The sequence below is a fragment of the Megalobrama amblycephala genome, linkage group LG16 (genome assembly GCF_018812025.1).
Source record: "Megalobrama amblycephala isolate DHTTF-2021 linkage group LG16, ASM1881202v1, whole genome shotgun sequence".
Classification (NCBI taxonomy): domain Eukaryota; kingdom Metazoa; phylum Chordata; class Actinopteri; order Cypriniformes; family Xenocyprididae; genus Megalobrama; species Megalobrama amblycephala.
Window position 1 is genome coordinate 31,898,273 of NC_063059.1, and position 20,088 is coordinate 31,918,360.

General features: G+C 37.8%; 1 pseudogene; it reads right to left on the minus strand.

Moving 5' to 3' along the window:
• Positions 1-2,352: 2,352 nt before the first annotated feature.
• On the minus strand, positions 2,353-16,984 carry LOC125248418 (annotated as a pseudogene).
• Positions 16,985-20,088: the final 3,104 nt, after the last annotated feature.

Here is a 20,088-nt window from a genome sequence, read left to right on the forward strand (position 1 = left end):
AAACATCTCCTCACTATCCGCTAGCTGCCTGTCCCCTGAACAAACTGTAAAAAAACACGGTCTCTATAGTCGCCACAAGCTCCGAAAACGGCAATAAAAACAAACTGGTGCAGCCTAGACCACAAAACATAATAAATACGCTCCAGCCAATAACCGACAAGAATGATTTTAAATGCGCGTTCATGACTGTTTCAGGAAGCACAGAGGGGAGGGGGAGGAGGAGGAGGAGGGAGGGTCTAGCTAGCCTCAGTTTTGTTTGACAACACTTCAAACGTCAACAGGAAGTTACATCCACCCAGGATCACTTAGAGCACCTTTAAAATAAAATACCAAATACCTTAATTTTAAGTGTATCAAAATAAACTACAGAATACAGCAGCCACACCATGTATCAAAATAAACTACTGTATTTTTGTATTTTAAAAATACTAAAAAATACTTTTTCAAGGGAGCATGAAATTTCTTCGCAAACCATCCATCAACTGGCCTATGTGATCGACCCCTTCACCACTACTATCTAATATGATAAAACAGTGCTGCTTTACGCCACATACGCTTGACTGGAAGAAGCAGAAGCAGTGACTGTGGCATAATAAAAGTCCCGCTGCTCTCGAGGTGTATGTCGCGCTCGTGTCTCATTAGCAATCACTCCAGCGTCCTCGTTCAGCTCTCACAGCACTCGCCATGCTGTGCTTCATATTACAGTAACGTTAATAATCTCATCCATGAACATGATTTCTGCCCGAGTCCTGTCCTGATTCTTTTCCACCAGCTGTTGAGGTGAAGACGACAGCTCCCATGATTCCGTGAAATCAAGGTGGAGCGAACTACGCCTTTGTTTTGAATAAGCGACTTCTAGGACAAAAATGTACATATTGTGCCTTTAACAGATCAAATATTAACATATCCCTGTGATCTCCCAGATGAAGGTTAGTTTTAAAGTAACCAACAGTTTACTAATTTAGTTACTTGGTGTTTGGTAATGAAGGGCCTACTTTGCATCAGCAACACTGACTCAATGACAAACAAGTCATTCATAAGAAGACAACTGACGGCACCTGTATTCATAGCAACTTTTTAAATAACTAATTAATCATTTGATTGTTAATCATAAATATAGGGGGCTGCTGCTCGGTATAATAGTTTTCAAGAACATTATGTAAATTGGTATACTATTTAGCCTAGGCTACTAAAATGAACACCAAAACTTAACATGAACTGTTAAAAATTATAATTTATGCAAAAAATTGATGGAAAGCTGGCAGCCTGCATGTTTCTTGACCACCTTCTTCGATATGGATCAATTTTCTGTTCTGACCGCAACAAGTCTCTGCAAACTATAGAGTAGGCACCAATCAGAGGCCGCAATTTTATGATGTCATCATGTAGACGTCTTACAAAGTATTTTACAGTATTTTAAAAATACAAAAATACAAAACACTAAAATACGTTGATACAAAATACGAAGCCATTTTCATCAAATACAAATTACAAAATACTATTTTGTATTTGAAATACGTATTTGAAATACATGTATCATAAATACTGCCCATCCCTGGTTGCGCAGCACGTTTGAGCTTCTACAAGAACCAAAGATGTTTGTTCTTGCAGGTCAAGCAGGTTCAGTTAAACTTGTGTTTTTGTTCGCTGACCAGTGTTTATAGGCTATGTGCATAAAAGCCTAAATTAAATCTGTTCATCATATAAAGCAATCGAGTCTCTTCAGAAAATTTGGAGTAAACCACCCAATTTATATGGATTACTTTTACAATCTCTTTATGAATTTTTCGAAGCGTCAGAGTGGTAGTTGTGTGGACTGTTAATGGAGGAACAGAAACCTCTCACATTTCATTAAAAATATCTTCATTTGTGTTCTGAAGATGAACAAAAGTCTTGGTTTGGAACAACAATAGAGTGAGTAAATGATGACAGATTTTGGGGGGGGGGGATTAACCCTTTAACGCATCGATTGTACTTTTGAGTTTTCTTTTTCCAGGAACATACACGTCACAATATTCCTCATTTAAATAATTCCTGCCCAGGGCTTATGCAAAAAAAAAAAAAAAAAAAAAAGAACATGGTTGAGTTGCATTAGGGGCCATTTACGTTAACTTTTTGTATGTTTTGGCCACTCATTTACACGACAACGCCATTTTGGGGGCCTGGCATACATAATATAGCATTTTTAGTCCTTTTTACAGATCCATGTGAATGGAGATCATTTTGACAACATTGTCAGCTGTTCAAAAAAAAAACCATCAGAGTGTTACTGACAGACTGGGAAGAAAGGTGCTGCAACAATGTCAAATAATGTGACAAATAAGGTATTTTTTTTTAGCATTCAAGCATGACAACTTAGTCTAGTCGAGCCCAAAAACAAATTCAAGACTTTGAAAAATGACATAATAGGTCCCCACTTAAAATTCAAAGAACTGATTAATTAAAAATGTGCTTTAAATCATCATAATGAAAGTTTAATACATGTCTTACTGTACAGAAATATTTTTATTCTTTTGTATTTAAAGTCGCTCACATTTCAGAGGAAGATAATTCGATTGAGAATCTATTACAAATGAGAATTCTACATGAGATAGCAATACATGTACTTGAAAAAATATTCAGAAAGTAAGAAATTCTGTTTGGTAGAGATGACTGTTTTAAGAAATATTCTAAAGTCGTTAATGTACATAGTTATGTTCAAATTAGACAAAAGAATTGATTTATTTGTTTGCATCAGATTGTTAATTCCAGTTGTTTCTTTAACCAAGGCGTTGTCTGCGTCTCACTGACCATGTGATTACAGCAACAACAAAGCATATGACCATAGCTACAACACATAAAGAAATGACTAGAACTGTCAAATTCAAGCCTGGGTTTGATATTCCATGGAGGTTTGGATCAGGGAGAATCTTTGAAGCTTGAGCGATGTTAGAGGTTTCAGATTTCGCATTTTGTTCATCTTCAGACTGAACTGCAAAAAATATTGTGGTGCCATTTTGGACTGTGAAACTGAGATTGAATGAATGCTGTTCAACTGATCCAGCCTCCAGCGGTGAGACGGCAGCTGCGTTGACTACATGACCATTGCTGAAGCTTTCACGAAGCATTTGAAGGTCATAGCTCCACCTGATCTCATAGGATTTAGCTTAAAGGAAAAGAAACATGCCATGCAAGACAATAAAATTTACATTATTTCATGATCTAAATTTAAAACTACTTCTATGTTGTCAGTGAAGATTAAAAGCTTTGTATTTTAAATTCTGGTATAGTAATTTTATGCTTTACCTGTCCCTTGGTCGAGGTCCTCACCAGGAGCCGTCCAGCTGAGAAGCACAGAGTCCTCCTGGATCTCAGCACTCAGATCTGTAATTTTGTTAGGAGGGAAATTTGGTGGGGTTGTTCCTGTAAAAGCCACCTCAAAACTCTCACCGATGGCTGTCCTGGTAAAGCTTCCAACCTCGAGTGGTTCCTCAGAAACTGGAGGCTTTGGAGGGTTCAGCTCCACCACACCTGAAATTAGAGGAACCACCTGAATCTGCTTGATTCTGTCTGAAGGTTTTCTCCAAGCAGCAGTGTAGCTAATTACAGTTCCAGTTTGTGCATGAATTCATTGACTTTCTGCAGGTTACATAGATACAAGTGTCTTTGTGAGGGAGTAAGTGAACCATTATCTCAAGCAATTCATTCAAAACAATCATTCATTCAGTCACAAGCTGCATTCCAATTATCAGGGTCCCTACACAGTCTCTCTATTCACTGAGCAGGATACCAAGATCACTTCACTTGACTAAAAAGAAGTTTGGGTTGCACTTTATTTTACAGTACATGAAATTACGTGTACTTACAGTGTATTTACTTAAGACAATACTGGTAAGGTGACTACAGGGGTTAAAGTTAGGTTTAGGGTTAGTACCTAGTTATTACCCAGCTATTGCAATTACTGTAATAAGTAAATTGTATGTACATGGGGAACAGGACTGTAAAACAAAGTGCTACCAGAGTTTGAGGTGGTCTAATAATGCTTCTAAAATAATTATAATATAAATTACCATATGTTATTTGGTGTAATATATATCCCTCTACCGCACGCATTATGATAAATCTATAGAAAAACATATTTGACTCTTTTTCTTTTCTTAGAATGCCTTAACTTGAAGTGCTGTAAAAAAAAAGAAAAGAAAAGAAAAATTCGAAAAAAATATTATTTGAAGGTACTTTATGATATGTTGCCATATGGCAACAACGTACAATAGTGAAAATAACTTAGAATAAGTCTAAGTGTATATAGTTAATATTTTTCCACAGAAATGTTGTTTGTATTGAATCAATTGGTGCTATTATAAGCTTTAGCAGTAAATATAAACAACACCTTATACTTATTTTCCAACATTTTGTGCTTTTATTTATTCCATTCTCTTTTGCTGAATAATGCTTTATATTCTTTGAATTTTGTTACGTTTTTCGTGAATATTATTTAAATTGCAAATGTATGTCGAATTCGGATTTGATCAACATGCCGCTTCAGGATTTGTCCACTTCCAACAGCCACTGTATAAGAAACTGAGGAATTCACAATGACAGCAGGTATCCACTTGGGACCATGACTGTAATTGCACACTAACACGTCATCTTCAGTTGTGAAAACTCTCAACTTCGCATTTTTGTCATGACACTCTTGTTGTTTTTGCTGTACTTTGGCTTTAATGTCTGGCAAGAGAAGATCGAAAGTAGATCTCAGCTTCCTTGCTATAAGCATCTCAGCAGGCAACACCCCTGTTGTAGCATGTAGGGTGATTCGATAGTTAAACAAGAATCGTGATAACCTAGTTTCCAAAGTGTCCCCCTTCACCTTCCTCAGGCCTTCTTTGAATGTTTAGACAGCTCGCTCTGCTAATCCATTTGAAGAAGGGTGGAATGGTGCAGATCTCACATGACAAATCCCATTGTTTTTCATGAATTTTTCAAATTCTGTGCTTGTGAAACAGGAGCCATTGTCAGAAACCAAGATCTGGGGTAATCCAAAAACACTGAAACTTTGACGAAGTTTCTCAATGGTAGCTTGCGATGTTGACGAGTTCATAGGGTAAATGTCCATCCACTTAGAATGTGCATCTACAATCACCAAAAACATCTTTTCCAAGAAAGGGCCTGCATAATATACATGAATACGGGACCAAGGGATCTCGGGCCATTCCCAGGGATGCAGTGGCGCTATCGGAGGCATTTTAGTGTGCTTCATACATTCTTCACAAAATTGGGACTCCTTCTCAACTTCCTTATCCATCCCTGGCCACCAAAAATAGGAACGAGCCAATCCTTTCATCTTGGCCATCCCTGCATGTGATTGGTGTAACAGTTTAAAAAGAATTGACCGACCCTGATTGTGCACAATTACTCTCGCTCCCCAGAGGACACAGCCATCACGCACACTCAATTCCAGTTTCCTCTTATGGTAGTGGTTGAATTGCGGCTCAACTTCATTTGGTCATCCCCTCAGTACATAATTGCGAACTTGAGAAAGTAACACATCCTTGTTTGTACAGTTTTTGAGTTGCGTGGAACTGATTGGTTTGAACTCCAGCATGTCCAACATCAAAACTTGACTTGACTTACTTCCGGAAGCGGTAGTCTGCTTAAGGCATCGGCATTTGCATGGTTGTCTTTGGATTTATACACCATCGTGTATTCACAGGCACTCATCAGCAGAGCCCATCTCTGAACCCGAGGGGAACCCATCTGAGGAATGGGTTTCTTTTCAGCAAAAAGGAAAAACAGGGGTTTATGGTCTGTGCAAATAGTAAATTTGTGACCATATAGATATTTATGATAATAAAATGATTGCCAAAGCTTCCTTATCCAACTGAGAATATCGTCGCTCTGTTGGCGTCAGAGTGCGGGATGCAAAACCTATGGGTTTCACAGTGTTATCTTCCATTCGATAGGAAAGCACAGCTTCCTCACCATAAGAAGAAGCATCACATGAAAGAATCAGGTCTTTTTCTGAAGAATAGTGTACCAACACATCTGTGGACTGTAGGAGTTCCTTTGATTTTTTGAAAGCTTTGGTTTGTGACTCATCCCAGGTCCATTTAGTATCTTTTCTTAACAGTATGTGGAGGGGAGCTAGGATACTGGACAAATTTGGTAGGAACTTGTTGTAGTAATTCAACAATCCTAAGTAGGCTTTCAATTCAGTGACATTAGTTGGACACAGAGCTTCAGTCAAGGCTTACACCTTGTCTTTTAGTGGGTGTAACCCCTGAGCATCTACTAGATGACCTAAATAACGCACTTCTTTTTGAAGAAATTCACATTTGTCCCTTTTTAAGCGCAATCCAGCATCTTGAAGCCGAGTGAGCACGGCATCCAGGGTTTGCAAGTGCTCTTCATCAGTTACTCCAGTAACCAGTATGTCATCAAGATAGACTGCAACATGAGTTAATCCTTGCAGCAACCCTTCTATGGTTCTTTGAAATATTAGGGGTGCTGAAGCCACTCCAAATGGAAGACGATTGTAGGTGAACATCCCCTTGTGGGTGTTAATGGTAAGATATTGCTTGGAATTTTCGTCCATTACAATCTGCAGGTAGGCATGACTCATATCCAGCTTTGAAAATGACGAGCCCCCAGACAAAGTTGTGAAGAGGTCTTCCACACGTGGAATGGGATATTGTTCCAAAGGCGATGCCTGATTTATAGTGATCTTATAATCTCCACATAATCTAATGGAACCATCAGGCTTGAGTATGGGTACGACCGGCGCTGCCCATTCTGAGAACACAGGAGTGATGATGTATTCATTCAGCAGTCTGTTAAATTCCGCATCAACCTTAGAACCCATAGCAAAAGGTACAGACCTGGGACGACAGAATTGTGGCACCAGCCCTGGTTTAACATGTATCGTAGCTGTCATCCCCTTGAGTGTTCCTAATTCCTCTTTAAAAACTTCCTCATGATGCTGAAGTATTTCTTGCAATTTCCTATAAGTATCCTTATGTCCCGTTATTGTCACATTTCGGATTTCTCCCCAACACAGCGTTATCTGTTCCAGCCAGCCTCTGCCCAGTAAATTAGGTCCTTCTCCCTCAACCACGATGAGAGGAAGCTTTTTTCTCTGTTGGTGATATATGACATCCACGTAAGCGGCTCCTATCACCTTAATAAGCTCACCTGTATATGTTTCCAGCTTTATCTGTACAGGTTTCAATTCCGGGCTCAATGGTTCTTTCCATGTGGCTTTGAAGCAGGCTTCGTTCATGACTGTCAGGCCACAACCTGTGTCCAATTCAAAATTCACATTTTGTCCATTTACATTCAGTTCAACTGTATACGGTTTCACTTTTTGTAACTCTGAACAGTCCATACTGCCAAGCTTGTATGTGAGGCAACACAAAGCAAAAATATCCAGGAAGCCATTTTCAGCATCATTTACAGGTGCTGGTCATATAATTAGAATATCATCAAAAAGTTGATTTATTTCACTAATTCCATTCAAAAAGTGAAACTTGTATATTATATTCATTCATTACACACAGACTGATATATTTCAAATGTTTATTTCTTTTAATTTTGATGTTTATAACTGACAACTAGGGAAAATCCCAAATTCAGTATCTCAGAAAATTAGAATATTACTTAAAACCAATATACAAAGAATGGATTTTTAGAAATCTTGGCCAACTGAAAAGTATGAGCATGTACAGCACTCAGTACTTAGTTTGGGCTCCTTTTGCCTGAATTACTGCAGCAATGCGGCGTGGCATGGAGTCGATCAGTCTGTGGCACTGCTCAGGTGTTATGAGAGCCCAGGTTGCTCTGAAGGCCACTATGCCTTCAGCTCTTCTGCATTGTTGGGTCTGGCATATCGCATCTTCCTCTTCACAATACCCCATAGATTTTCTATGGGGTTAAGGTGAGGCGAGTTTGCTAGCCAATTAAGAACAGGGATACCATGGTCCTTAAACCAGGTACTGGTAGCTTTGGCACTATGTGCAGGTGTCAAGTCCTGTTGGAAAATGAAATCTGCATCTCCATAAAGTTGGTCAGCAGCAGGAAGCATGAAGTGCTCTAAAACTTCCTGGTATATGGCTGCATTGACCTTGGACCTCAGAAAACACAGTGGACCAACACCAGCAGATGACATGGCACCCCAAACCATCACTGACTGTGGAAACTTTACACTGGACCTCAAGCAACGTGGATTGTGTGCCTCTCCTCTCTTCCTCCAGACTCTGGGACCCTGATTTCCAAAGGAAATGCAAAATTTACTTTCATCAGAGAACACAACTTTGGACCACTCAGCAGCAGTCCAGTCCTTTTTGTCTTTAGACACTTCTGACGTTGTCTGTTGTTCAAGAGTGGCTTGACACAAGGAATGCGACAGCTGAAACCCATTTCTTGCATACGTCTGTGCGTAGTGGTTCTTGAAGCACTGACTCCAGCTGCAGTCCACTCTTTGTGAATCTCCCCCACATTTTTGAATGGGTTTTGTTTCACAATCCTCTCCAGGGTGCGGTTATCCCTATTGCTTGTACACTTTTTTCTACCACATCTTTTCCTTCCCTTCGCCTCTCTATTAATGTGCTTGGACACAGAGCTCTGTGAGCAGCCAGCCTCTTTTGCAATGACCTTTTGTGTCTTGCCCTTCTTGTGCAAGGTGTCAATGGTCGTCTTTTGGACAACTGTCAAGTCAGCAGTCTTCCCCATGATTGTGTAGCCTACAGAACTAGACTGAGAGACCATTTAAAGGCCTTTGCAGGTGTGTTGAGTTAATTAGCTGATTAGAGTGTGGCACCAGGTGTCTTCAATATTGAACCTTTTCACAATATTCTAATTTTCTGAGATACTGAATTTTGGATTTTCCTTAGTTTTCAGTTATAATCATCAAAATTAAAAGAAATAAACATTTGAAATATATCAGTCTGTGTGTAATGAATGAATATAATATACAAGTTTCACTTTTTGAATGGAATTAGTGAAATAAATCAACTTTTTGATGATATTCTAATTATGTGACCAGGACCTGTACTTCCACCTTATTTGACTTGTGCCGTGAAGCTGCTTTGGCAGCATCTCCATTTGGATGAGACTTCCGATCTTTTATTCTGGCATTACGGCTAGGGCTGGGCGATATGTCGCATGCGATTGTCACGCGCATTTCGTCAGTAAAGCCGGTTCCCTGATTACCGCTAAATCACCATCACCTGCTTTCAAATGGAGCGGCATTTAATAAACAGAACCGTAGTTCACTGATAAGCTACGCAATATCGCGTTCATTATCGAAGGCGATTCATCTGCGATAATGAACGCGATATTGCGTAGCTTATCAGTGAACTACGGCTCTGTTTATTAAATGCCGCTCCATTTGAAAGCAGGTGATGGTGATTTAGCGGTAATCAGGGAACCGGCTTTACTGACGAAATGCGCGTGACAATTGCATGCGATATATCGCCCAGCCCTAATTACGGCAAGCTCGAGCAATGTGTCCTATTTTTCCCACAATTATGACACTTCTCACTTTTGTATCTGCATGTAGAAGCTGTATGATTTGTGCCTTTACAACGATAACACTGCCCACTGTTTGGATGGTAATCTTTCTTACTATGCACTGATGTAGGGGAACTTTTCACTTTGGACACCCAGCAGAGGAGGGCTTTTGCAAATCTTGAATATTTTTATTTGCAGCTTCAACAGACAGAGCAATTTTTAATGCGTCGTCAAATTTGCTTCTGCCAGCAGACATCTTTGAATTCTGTCGTCATTTATGCCGCACACAATCCGATCTCTCAACATCTCCTCTAGCGTAGCTCCATAATTGCAATTTTGTGCCAATCTTAGCAGCTCTGCAACATATTCGGTTACAGACTCTTCTGGCTTACGAGTGCGTGAGTCAAATTTGTACCTTTGTACAATTTCGCTTGGTTGTGGGTTAAAGTGATTCTTTAAAATCAACACAACTTGCTCATATGTTTTGTTTTTCGGTTTTTCAGGACTTATGAGATTGCGCAACAAGCTGTACGTTGGAGCACCAACGACGCTAATCAAAATGGCTCTCTGTCTGTCCCCATCATCTATTCCATTTGTCTCAAAAACTGCTTGAGAATCTCACAATATTCCTCCCAAGTTTGACTCTTTGCATCAAAAGCTGACAAAGTTCCAATGGTTGCAATTTGGTTGCAATCTTTTCCCCTCACCTCAAGTTTAGAAAAACATCCGCCGAAACTTTCACTTTAAATCACGTCTGTCATCCACGACTGTCCAGTCATCCATATCCATTGATCCTCGTCGCCAAAAATATGTGGTGTCGTGCCAATTAAACACTAAGACAAGAATTCCCGAGAAACTGAACTCTTTAATCTCCATGAGAAGCGACAGAAAAATGTACAACGTTAGCACTCCCTCGGAAAAGTTACCTAATATACATATACATAAACACAGTCCCCTCTTGTGGCCATGATGTGCACTGCACTCCAACATTAACTATTGCAACTATTGCAGTAAGGATACCACAAATTTCATAAAAACTTTTTCGAGTGGTGAATATGTCATCATAACATACCTGAGATGATGTTACCAATTTTTTTGTGAATGTGACATGGGCAGGTCCTTGTTTGTTACTGACGTTTTAGTTTGCTTTCAGCAACTACCGATAAGAGCCGGCAGTTTGTCAGAAATCGCACCACAGAAAAAAATTGCATGTCATGTGACTTAACCAAAGCACATCACTGGCTAAACTAAGGTCTAATCTTACCAACAACAACAACAACAAAAAACGAGAATGTTCTCAAAGAGACAGTGGCAAGGAAATGAACACAAAGTGTATGTTGCCATATAGCAACACTTTGCGTTAGAGGGATATAATACATCCATGTATAAATGTCTGTTGTAATGTTTAATAAGAATAGATGAATATATATATATATATATATACATATATATATATATATATATTTTTTTTTTTTTTTTTTTTTTCTTGGATATGTCTTTTATCTAATTTGATCATAATCAAGATAGTTGCATTGTAAATTATGTGTCTTGTACACTTTATACCTGCGAACAGCTGCATACAAACCAGACATTGGACTAATTAAACACAATAAGATCCTCAACTCCTTTTTAGTTTTATTTTATACAAACTTTAAAGTGCTGGAGTGATGCACAATAAATGGTGGGCACAATTCTGCTTTGGCTTTGTTTAGAATTATTGCTGCTGGCAAAAATAGAATGTAACTGGCAATATTGTGTCTAAAACTCAAGTTACTCAATATTAACTTATTAAACTGCTGTAAAACAACAATATCACACTCACAATTGTGCTGTTGGTCTGAATGCAAGTTTTTCTTTTCAGATGTGATCAAGTTTAATGCATTTTCAAAAAAAGAGAAGAGTTTACCGTTTACCACATATCCAGGTACGTATGGGGCACCACCCCTTTTTTGGACAGTAAATCTGGCTTGTCCATCTTGATTCTTCACTCTTACTTTCAAGCTGATTCTCCCTTTTACAAGCTTTGTGAAATATCTGGAATAGATGCCATCATCTTTGAAAGCATCAGCTCCTGAAAAAGATGGATCCGTAAGTTATATCATTTGGAAATTTGGAAACACACTTGGAACAAGAATTATGGATAATTTACCTGCTCCATTGTCCAGAAGTTGTAATTCTTTTGGGGACCCAGATTGGGACTCCAGCGTAGCCCACACTTCAGCCTTTATTACAGGCCTGTAATTCTGACTGACCTCAGCAAACACTATCAAGGGTTTAGTGCCGTCACTGAACTGCTGGTTCATGCGGGTTTTGACTATGATAGGAGGAACATCAGCACTCACCGCGTAACTCGTTACTGTTATAGTCAGAGCCTGACTTATTGTAGTTCGGATACTGTACTTCCAGTCCCCAGGCTAGCAAAAATATGCAAGCAGAAAAATAAAGGTTTGCTGTAAGTGTAGCTGAATCATCAGTGATAACCTCTAAGATAAGTCTTAGTCTGAAGATACTGTCGAACACATTTTCATAAAAATGTATCTGAAACTCTGGGCCCAGATGCCTTTTATTGTGTTATAATAGTTTATGTTTAGCTTAGATGTTTATGGACTGAACTTTAAAATTAATAACTGGTTCATAAAAGTTGTCATACTTCTGCAGTGCCTGGAACATTCAAGGTGAGTGTATTCAGAGATTCATCATGACTCATTTCTGCCTGACTGTAGATTAAGCCACTTGGTGACTGTATGGAAATGATCGGATCACTTTGTTGATAGATTATTACAAAGCTGGTTTTGTTACCAACAGTCTGATCCACTGATACTGTTCCATTGAACCAATCTGGTGTTGTTTTTCCAAGACTTTCTAGCTAAAGAATGAAAAAAAAAAAAAAAAAAAAAATTAAAATACTCATTATCGATGAAAGTAATAATTGTATCGTGCTGAGTGATCACTTGCCAAACCTGAACTGGGTCTTTTGTGTAATCTCCAGTGGATAATGTCAGTGAACCAAACGCATCCATTAACTGGTTGGAGGTGAATGCATCATTGGATGAGAGGAAAACCCCCCCTATTTTCACCATGAAACAATTTTGCAATACATAAACTGGCGCTAATGCAATATGATTTACTCAGATATAGATACTCATTTACTTTTTATACTTACCAGTTTCTTTTGCCATTTCCTCCAGTAATTTATCTGCATTGGGACCTAAAGCTAGTGTGTGTATAATGGCACCACTGTTTATTGCATTCTGACTACATGCATTAATGTCGTCTGTCGCCTCACCATCTGTCAGAAAAATGATTTCATCTCCTAATGCATTGTCTTTTGAAAGTTCCTGATGGTTAGAAAATAGAGAGCATTTAGATTAAACTACATATACGCCTCATATATTACAAACTGTCACACTAGCACAGAGACAAGAAAGTAAGATCCATGTGCAGCTTTAATTGGGCAATCCAAGAACATAATCCAGTAACAGGCAAGGGTCAGAGTCCACAGAACAGTCCACAATAAACAAAGAAAACAGAAACAAAAACCAGTGACCATAAACGTGAAACCTCGAAAACAAAAGCAGACACAAACTCAGTATAAATAGACAGACACTAATAACAATACAAAACAGCTGGGTGCAATGAAGTGCTAATGAGTCTGGGAAGTGGGTTATGGGCAATGTAGTCCAAGGGGTGATGAGGAACAGTCCGGGTTGGAGTGCCCTCTAGTGGCAGACAAGGGCACTCCCAGTAATGATCATGACACAAACATAAAATTAACAATTAAAATATCACCTGTAAGCCTAGATTGAGGCCTTTACACATGTTTGTTGATCCACTTGCTGTACTTGGCAACAAATTGATGAGTTTCTCTCGTGTGGATTCACTGTCAATAGTAGTCAAGGGGCTCAGAGTAGAAGCATCAGAACTGAATCTTACAATTCCAACAGTGGCTTGATCCTCAATGATGTTCCGCAGTAAATGTGTGGCAGCCTGCTGTAGTCGGAGGATTCTGGAGTCCTAGAAAATGGAACTCATTTAAGAGCATTGATATTCAGTGTGTAAAGGCTAAAATTATGCAGCCACACTTGTTTCAAATGAAGTTATGGATTTTTAATATTTGCATACTCTTGACATGCTTCCTGAGACATCAAGGATGAGACAAATAACCCGTTGCTTTCGTTGCACAACTTTGAAAGTTGGCGCTGGTGGAGAGGATGACATTGGTTTTAGAGAAGGAAGTGTGTCTTTATCCACAGAATCCTCAAATATTACGTTCCACGTCGGCTTGTTGCCACATTTTTCATTTTGCAGGTTTGGGGCTTCATAATTGTGTTCGTTTGCTTGACAAAATGTGATTGCCTAAAAAACAAAATTTGTCACTAAACAAAAGTATGTCCCCAAACACTCAGTTTCACTCAGCGTATCAGTTTAAGATGTATCATTTAAAAAAAAAACAACAAAAAAAAACTTGATTATCTTTAAGTCCTCATATCACTGAATTTCAACTTTATATTTCAAGTAATTTCTGACAAACTTAAAAATTAATATTAGCTTATTATAATTCAAACTTTATATTTTGCAAATGTAACTTGTCAAGTAGATGTTGCAAATTGAAATTGATGTAGATAATAATTGTGGAAACATGCAAAATCGGCACTTACAGAATCCAGGCTTGGCATGTACATTATGGAGCTGTCTTGATTTGTGTTTGGAAAATACGTGCAGCCTTTGGTAGGTAGTAAAGTTTGTGGATCAATGTTGCACAGTTGAAGAGATTTATCAGCATTAACATGATAAAGCAGTCCATCAATGAAATAGCTACACCTAAAAATAAGCAAGAAATCAATAGTGATTGTAATTTCCAAGGACACTTTAATAATATTTTTTCTTTTTATTTACAGTTTATGACCTTGTAGCTGCAATGCGGCCATTAGAATGGTAGAATGGTTTTGTGTCACTGTATTCATCATACACGCCCCATCTCAGATGAGCCCATTCATGAACCAAGACCTTTCCTGCAAACAAACATTTTTGGTAGGGGTGTGACGAGATCTCGTGGCACGAGATCTCGCGAGACTAAACCGTGACGAGATTTCTCGTCGAGGCGAAAAGTAGTCTCGTGATGTTGCCATGACAGAGTGTTAGGATGATTAGGAAAGAATATGCCACCGCTACGTTTACATTTTGCCTCCACTGTCGTTTTGCTTTGTATTTAAATAAAAAAAAAACATTTAATTCAGTTGGATAACGGTCGCCGCCGCTCCATATTTACAGAGTACGCGCGACCGTTTAAAAGTGAAAGTAAACGCGCGTGCGCATTCAAACGTGATTTCAATACCCCGCATTTTGAAAGCGGCTCACTGATGAATACAGATATCTCTCAATATGAAAGCTATTTTGGGCTGGGCAGTGTAGTTGTAACCATCTCTCAGCTCTGTATCAAAGAAAAATTTGGTCTTATTTGATCTTTGAATATTGAGAGAGTGCGATTATGGTTGCACTTATTGTAAAGTGTTACCATAAAAATGAATAACAGTTTTCTCTTCTTATTATTTACTAGTACAAACAATAAGGTTTCATTTGTTAACATTAGTTAAATGCACTGTGAACTATCATGAACTAACAATGAATGACTGTTTTTATTAACTAACAAAGATTAATAAATACTGTAGCAAATATATTGCTTGTTGTTAGTTGATGTTGGTTAATACATTAATGTTAATAAATGAGACCTTATTGTAAAGTGTTACCATTTTTATTTATACTGTTTTTATTTCTGTGATCAGATTGTGGAGAGGAGTTCAGTTAGGAGGTCAAAAGCTGTAGAAGCTCATAACTCATGTACAGTAAGATCTGAAGAGAAGCCAGTCAGTTGAGTTAGTGGCAAAACCTTTTACATTACTTGAGTATTGTTGTCTTTTACTGCATATGATAATTCAGTCTCAGAAAGTAGAACTGAAATGACATTCATTACAAAATGATTAGTTAAAACATTTCAAATACACCTGCAGAATATTTTTTCTAGTCATGTATTTCGCCATCTTGTCTCGTCTCGTGAACTCAATCTCGAGTCTCGTCTCGTCTCGTGAGATACTGGTCTCGTCACACCCCTAATTTTTGGTAATTAAACAAACAGATTACTGCATTAACCTGGATAAATGTTGAAGGATAACAGATGACATTCACCTCTTGGTCCGTAAAGCTGAATGACAGAGTCGTTTAGGAGATAGTTTGGGGTTAAATGAATGTATTGAGCCTCAGATCCACATTCAGCATACTGGTGAGCGTATGGCTCATCTGATTGAGCTTTATCGATTCTTATTTTGGCCTGTGTTTGACAGAGATTGGGTCAGCAACATCATATGTGAATGAAATGACTGGAAATTAATATTTTAAAAGATATAATGCCATAATGCTCTGTACCTTTTCATAGGACTCTGTGCTTGCTCTGTCAAATTCCTTACCACTCCAGTTGGGTGGAACGAGTATCGTAGCTTCTTTGAAATAGACCTTTTTTTTCCAATGCTTGATGAAGATAAATTGACCCTTCAGTGAACATGTCCTGTCAGAAGGAAAGTGAAAAGATAAAAAGAGAAAACTCAGTGTATTTATACAAAATTAATTATTAATTTGTTAATTCACAGATACTATCAACAATTATATATATATATATATATATATATATATATATTTCTGTTATACAAATATATACAAAATTAATTGGATTGAAAACATATTGGAACACATAACATCTTTGAAAAACATTTAATGCACATAAAGTTTGTTAAATAGACCAAAAAAAAAGAAAGAAAGAAAGAAAGAAAGCATATTCACCTTGATTTTATCAATAAGCGTGTTATCCTCTTTTACATTTGAACTGATTGCAATGGTAACATCAACATAACCATTTCCATTTAGTTTGATTCCAGTGGAGGACGACAGCAACATCCATAATAAGACAAACACTGTTCTTGAGTCCATAGCTGTAGAGTTCTGATGAACAGCAACTCACGAAACCCAGTTTTGAACCATATAGTAAAAATTTAACTTTAAGGGCCTGATTACATTTCATTTACTGGAATGGACTAAATTATATCAATATAACTGGACTGGGTCCATACCAATAAAAAACACATTATTACAGTGTCATGGGGCAAAATGTTGGAGACAGCAATCAACAGCAAGCTGTTTAATTCACTTTCCTTGACTGTTATTGCACAGGAAAGCACCTACAGTGCTGCTACTCTCACGCAAACCTCAAAATAAGCTTCAAAATACAGTAAAAAACAAAACAATATTGTGAAATATTATTATAATTTAAAATAACTGTTTTATATTGTTGCAATGGTAAAGCTGTTTTTTTTAAATAAATAAATAACAGCACATGAATCTATATAGTTGTTACTTCTATAAGTGACATCCCTTTACATTAAAGGATTACTCCACTTTTAAATAAACTTTTCCTGATAATTTACTCACCCCCTTGTCATCCAAGATGCTCATGTCTTTCTTTCTGTAGTTGAAAAGAAATGAAGGTTTTTAATGAAAACATTCCAGGATTATTCTCCTTATAGTGGACTTCAATGGCCTCCAAACAGTTGAAGGTCAAAATTACAGTTTCAGTGCAGCTTCAAAGGGCTTCAAACGATACCAGACGAGGAATAAGGGTCTTATCTAGCGAAACGATCGGTCATTTTTGAAAAAAAATGCATATGCTTTATAAACACAAATTAAGGGCTTGCACATGCTTCCGCTTTCCGTATTCTCCAAAACGCTTATGCTGTATGTACTATGCTTTCCCTATTCTACTCATGGAACAAACACGGTGCCAGTTTAGTTTTTTTCCGTAAGTTGAATAGGGAAGGTGTAGTACATACGGCGTAAGTGTTTTGAGGAATACGGAAAGCTGAAGCACGTGCAAGCCCTTAATTTGTGTTTATAAAGCATATACAGTTGTATTTTTTTTCGAAAATGACTGATTGTTTCGGCCCAAACTGTACAACACCATGAGATAAAGATGCTAGGACAACAGCCAGACACCACTTATAGAGGGCAATAAGAAGACCTCTGGTACCAAGCCTGGGAAGGACAGGACTTTTCATTAGTCCCCGTGCAGTTTCTGTCCTTGCCCCATCTAACTGCAAAGGTCTTGGTCTGTGACTTCCATAAAAAGTCCTCAGGACCTCTACTATGTAGCCACTTTGGTGGTGGTTTGGAAAGTGAGAAATGCATTGGTAAACTTTAAAGGCACTTTAAAGACTCCCAACTTTGCACTTTATACAAACATGTTCCACGGGGGAAAGAAGGGTGGGCCACACTGTGTGTGTCCCCTCTGATGCCAGCAGCCAATCACAGCACTGGAATGGAGAAGCGAAAATTGCAATCTCCTCCTCATTGGAAAGGGATAAAGGTACCCTTTCAACAGGACAGTCCTGGCCCAGGGTGAGACTATAACAGATACAAGCACATTCTGAGCCTGTGGTCCATTTAAAAAAAAACAAAAAAACGACTATGTTCTGAGCCTCCATTCTGTGAGGAAAGAGACATTAACAAACACTACGTTCAGAGACTTTGTTCAGCGAGACAGTAACAGATGCAGCATGTTCCAAGTCTCCATGCCAGAGAGACAAAAGCGGATTGACCAAGTCTGTAGCCCAGAGAGGCAGAAGACAAACAGACATTTGCAACAAGGTTAAGTTCAGGAGAGCAAACCTTCACTTCAAGGCACCCTCGTCTGTATGTCCCAGATTGTTAAGGAGCTTCTGCGCCTACACCAGGGCCTTATCTGTATGTTTCAGATTTTAGGACCTTTTGGTGCTCCAGGAGTTCAGCATCCCACAGAGCTTCATGTTCAAGTGTGTTCAAATAGATTCTGGCTCCTTTCCCTCAAAAAATCAAAAGTATTTCAGTTTTTTACAATATCACTTCAATACATTGTTTACTATAATTTAACAATTTTGCCTTATCAATATACAAAAAGATACATATATACCAATAACAACAACAGAATAATAACAATTACATAGAATATTTAATATATGATTCTAAAATTATTCTAGGAAAATTCCTATTCTAGGAATAATGTCCATTAATATATTTTCTGAATAAAAACTTCTATTAATATTACTTAAACATAGACATTCTATTAAAATAAGTTTTACACTCCAGAAATCCTTACATAAAGCGGTTTCTTTTCCCCTTTCAATAAATATGAATGAGTGAGTCTTGAGTGACCAATTCAACATCTCGTATATACAACCTTGTCATATTTATTTTCAAAATAATAACAATAATTAAATCCTTGAGTTAGTACTGGATTCACCTCTTATAGTTTGTTATATATGCATTAATTCCATTCCGTTTGCCATTTATTGTAAATGTGCAGATTCAATATAAGTTTAAAGCACCTGTGTGGTGGTGTTTTAAAATGAGGAGGCAACGTCCTTATTTATGTCCCTGTTACACAATTTTCCTGGTTAAGTTAACATTTCATAAAAAGACAGACCAAATACAATTCTATTTTGTATTTTTACACTAGTATGTAATGTTCTATTTATTAAAACCAAGTACAAATTTCTTCAAGTTTGTGTTGTTACACATTTTTACATTTATTCCAAAATAATAACTAAAGGCAGTAACAATTTAAACTATATATAATTTATAAACTAATATTCAGCTTTTCTTTTTAATAGTCAATTTATTTTCAGCAGTCATCAAGCTTGAACAAACTGGTCACTCACTCACAGACACAAAGATATACCTTTAATTTTACCACGCTGATTGCTCACCGTCACGATCTGGGTCTTTTGTTTTGTCTTGTTACAGGACTTTTATGTTGAAATGCATTCCAAGTTTCCTTTGTGTCTGTATTCCTTTCCTGTTTGGTTTCCATTTCTATCCTTGCATCCCAATAGAGTGCCCCAGGGATGATGCGTTTTTGTAGGCAAAATCCGGAAGCGAGTTAGCATTTTAGGACTTCCGGTTCCAACGCCGTCAAGTCTATGGGTTTTTTGAATGGGTTTTTGCTAAATCGCCTGAAATAAGGTCTGTGGTAAACAAAGCCTCTAAATACTTTCACGTTTTGATCTATGACATAAAACACACCAGTTATAACCCACTTGTGATTTTTTAAACTTTTACTGTGTCTTAAATTCGGCGGTTGCTAACAAATTGCTAAAAGGGACTACTTCCTTTGGCGGGGACTTTAGACGTCATCATGACAAACAGGACATTTGGACAGCATTTCTCATGAAAAAGTGGATAAGTATTCATACACAGCGCAGATCATAATCAGTGAGCATGTTTTTAAATAGAGTTGTTTTCTAAATAAAGTTTGAGGACGCTTGCTGGTGACGACGTTGATCCGCGACCATGGTGTGCTGTAGTCCGTTTATAGCCTACTGTTAGCCTTTTATATCTGACGACTTTATTTAGGCTTCAAAATCTATAAATGTTGTGTTAACTTGTAAAGATTATCTTGATAGACAAAACGTGTAAGTGTCATAACCCTTTGTTAAACACAGAGCTTATTTTCTGTGATTTTCCAAAAGTCTATGGGAAAAATGAATAGGCTTTCAGTCGAGGGAACCCATGCGCTGCTAACTT